This window comes from Lactuca saligna, chromosome 2, assembly GCF_052625555.1.
Source record: "Lactuca saligna cultivar CGN05327 chromosome 2, ASM5262555v1, whole genome shotgun sequence".
NCBI lineage: Eukaryota > Viridiplantae > Streptophyta > Magnoliopsida > Asterales > Asteraceae > Lactuca > Lactuca saligna.
The window spans coordinates 50,794,296-50,798,092 of NC_136418.1; the positions used below are offsets into that span (position 1 = coordinate 50,794,296).

The 3,797-nt window shown below is 28.8% G+C and overlaps 1 long non-coding RNA gene across 4 annotated transcripts; it reads right to left on the bottom strand.

The window, feature by feature from the left end:
• Positions 1-980: 980 nt before the first annotated feature.
• On the bottom strand, positions 981-2,379 carry LOC145028872 (uncharacterized). 4 transcript variants are annotated; one of them, XR_013676235.1, is made up of 4 exons: positions 2,280-2,379; positions 1,925-2,008; positions 1,215-1,258; positions 981-1,135 (listed from the first exon to the last, which is right to left on the bottom strand). It is a non-coding gene; the product is annotated as an uncharacterized LOC145028872 (long non-coding RNA). The 4 variants fall into 4 exon arrangements; XR_013676233.1 differs by having other exon boundaries at positions 1,215-1,261; XR_013676234.1 differs by having other exon boundaries at positions 981-1,258.
• Between the last annotated feature and the right edge of the window lie 1,418 nt (positions 2,380-3,797).

Here is a 3,797-nt window from a genome sequence, read left to right on the forward strand (position 1 = left end):
AAAATGCATGAAATACCACCAAAAGCTCAAGAACCACACCAAAGGGGACTAGAGTTTCGTTTCTAGGGTTTAAAGAGCTGGAGACTGAAGATAACAGGATTTGGTGTTGAGTTAAGGAGCTTAAATAGGGTCCACGAACCTAAATTAAGGTTTGGGTCTAACTGGAGTATGACATGCGTAATTCTCATACGCCCAATGTACTCCAAAGAGCACCCGCGACTTCCTTGCCTAGTATGCCCAACATAGTAGACTTGGTCCTTAAGCCTTCAAACTTCCATATCTTCTTCGTTCTAAGTCCAATTTCGACGATCCTTATATCCACCGAAAGGTAATGAGAAACACTACACTTATATCACCTCATACTTGCCTTACGGTTACACTCTTGGGCTCCAAATCACAAACCGGACTCCCGGATCATCTAACTTACATTACCCACACCCATATGGGTCTAAATCTCTCTTTCCAAAAGGCTCTAAGTTTTTTGATATCTAATCCTCGGTCACGGCCCCGAATTAGGAAACTATTCAGAACACGGTGTTACAATTTTGGTAATTTAAAAATGAAAATTTTGTTTAAAATTTGAGGTATTACATTGGACAATCTTTTCATGATGTGGCAACGGAGAGAATGGTGGCCGGAGGACATGGGATTGTGCCATCAACATAGCCAAACAAGTTTTTTTATAATGAGGAACGGTTGTAACATCGTCTTCCAATACCCATAATTTGTTAGAGATAGGGTGAGACCAAACTTGTGTCAATTATGAGATGTTTTATCGGTTGCAAGAAACGCAACAATGGGTGCCATGTGTGGATGTCGACAATTGTTAGTCGAAGAAGAGAATATGAAGTAGAGGGTGGTTGTCGACAATTGTTAGTCGAAGAAGAGGATGAGATTGGCTGAGTTGTGGCAGCCGATTAGGGTTTGGCTGTGATACCAAATCAAACTTGGTAATTGTATATTGATTATAATAACACACAATTACAAAATATATACTAATAAAAATTACACTTTATACACCCTCTATAATATAAACGTCTACTAGCTCTTCTACAACATCAGGCTCGGAAACTGTCTCACCACCTTTTTGAAGATCTTTCAGAATGCTTAATCTATTTAACAAAGAACATGTGTCCTGAAAAAGGCATAATAATTAATAAAATATTAATTATTTCTAAAAGTAGAATGTTGTAATGAGAATAAATGAAATTGACCACAGAACATGTGACATCTTCATGCAAAGGATCTGCTGCAGCTGCTGCTGTTGAACGCAGTGCAAGGTCCAACAGAGACCGAAAATTAAACTCAAATAAATGCAAACGTAAATTTTACAAAATAAAAAAATACAATGTAATTTCACTTATTTGTGTATTATATTTATAACATCAAAGTCTTTATACTGCAGAAAGAACAACTTAATAAAGAGAAAATCAGGAAATTGAGTATTTTTCCATAAGTCATCTATTTACAAATGTGAAATGTCATTTATTTTCCCTTTTATTTTCTCATATAAAACTTAATGAGTAAGAAGAGAGGGATAAACGATAATTCTTATATGTAGATAACTTTTATCCCTATCCATACATATGGATGATACAAATAAGGGCAAATTACAGAAATAACATTATATTTTTGGCAATTTTGCGGTTTAACCACTTCTACTTTATTTTTTTCCAATCAAACCATTAAAGTTTCAGACATATTTCCATTTTAACTGTTTTGACCTGATATAATAAGGTCAAAAATGGTAAATTTGGAGAATTAGAATGATTAATTTGGAAAATTGTCTGAACTATTATGGTTTGATTGGAAAGAAAAAAGTATCAGTGGTGTAATCACAATAATTGCCCAAAATATACTCTGTTTTTTTTTTTTTTTTTGTAATTTGACATGTAAAGATAATATGAGCTAAATGGGTAAAGACCTGAAGCTTCTCAATAGAGATCTCATTTGGAGTTTTATCAAGTTCATCACGTGCAATATCCATAAAATGAACCAAGAAATCACCCTGTAACTCAACCAAATCAAATATCAAATATAATTACAATTCAAATACTTTAAACTACAAAAACCATCAATCCAATTATTTGAGTGCAAATTTAACTTGATCCAGAAGAAGATAATGGTTAATAGAATTCAGCTTTCCCATGAGATCATACTATCAAAATTGAAAATAATAATTGGTCACTAAATATTCTTAAAAGAACTAAAAGGCACAACCATTAAGATTTAAAAAATCATAATAATAATAATAATAATAATAATAATCTTCTCTCCACCTTATTTTTTGGGGTGGTGTTTCAAGCATCTCAAAGCCTGGGTGATATGATTCGTGTGACTTGTGACCTGATCCAGTGGGATTCCTTTATCGCCTTTTTTATCCACTAGCATACGAATTATTTTAGAAAATGGGTCCTCCATATCCCTTTATTTTCAGAAGATGGGTCATTCGAATCCCTTTAGAAAATGGGTTATTCTAAACGCACGAACAAATTTCCATTTACACGAATGAAGTGATGTATTTTATTATTTATCTTATAATAATTACTTTTTTTTCTTTTAATTTTTACTGTTGTTATTATTAAATGAATGTGGAGTAAACGTTTTATTCCAACCTAGCACATTTGTATTTATACCCTTTTAAATATGCATGTACGTTATATATATTTATTTTGGTTTTTTTAATTTAATTTTTTTTATTTGAACATTTTAATTTAATTTAACTTATAACTTTTAGTAATTAATATATATTGTATCTTTCAACAAATAGATAACATTATTATTGAAAAAAAAATGTTATAACTAAGCAACTTAACAAATTAAAATAGATTGGATGTAAAGTTCGTTAATCGTGTTTTTATTTCAACATTTTGTGTGCATAATTTTTTTTCAATATTGCAAAAATATTTTTGTGTCTAACAAGTTTTGAAAAAAAATGCATATTTTATAGAAATACACCTACACATGATGAGTATACACCGACAAACATAAAAAAAATCTTTAATTGTTTGTTGTTACGTCTGATAATATGTTAAACAGTCATAAAAGAGATATTATTAATCATAAATGAATATAGAAAAACATATATGAAAATAAGAACACATAAAGTGACAAAAAAAATTAAATCAATAACCATACATAAATAAATGAGTATAAATGTCCAAAGCAAGACCGTGTTTTCTTTTCAAACAACAAATAATTAAATATCTACTATGTATGGGATTGAACCAAGAACCTTCCTACTCCTTTAAATGTTATTTAAAGATAAAATTTCCAAAAGATTTAAATATATATATGTTTGAATTTCAATAAAAAAAATAATGAAATAAGACATCTTTATGTTCATCCTTATTAGGATCCCATACAAAAAATAAAATATTCTTTTTATTATTTTTATGGTCTAAAATTTTTTTAATCATCTTAAAGAAGGAGGCGGACTTGAATGAAAATACTAAATCGTTACTATTGTTTAAAAATATAAAATTGAAATGTACAGTTTAATAATCATTATCCTGTTATTAATTTATTAAAGTATATTTTCTTAGTTATCGTATAGTTTTAGTTTGATCATACTTTTAAGTTTTTATATTATATAGATGTATTTTTAAAATCAGTTAATGTATTAAAGTAATATATTAAGTATATGTATAATTTTAGTTTAATCATACTTTTATTTTTATATTATATAGATATATTTTAAAATCAGTTAATGTATTAAACTAGTATATTAAGTATATAAATGGGTTAATACCTTAAAAACCATTATTTATACATATACGTTTCGATTTAACCATAAT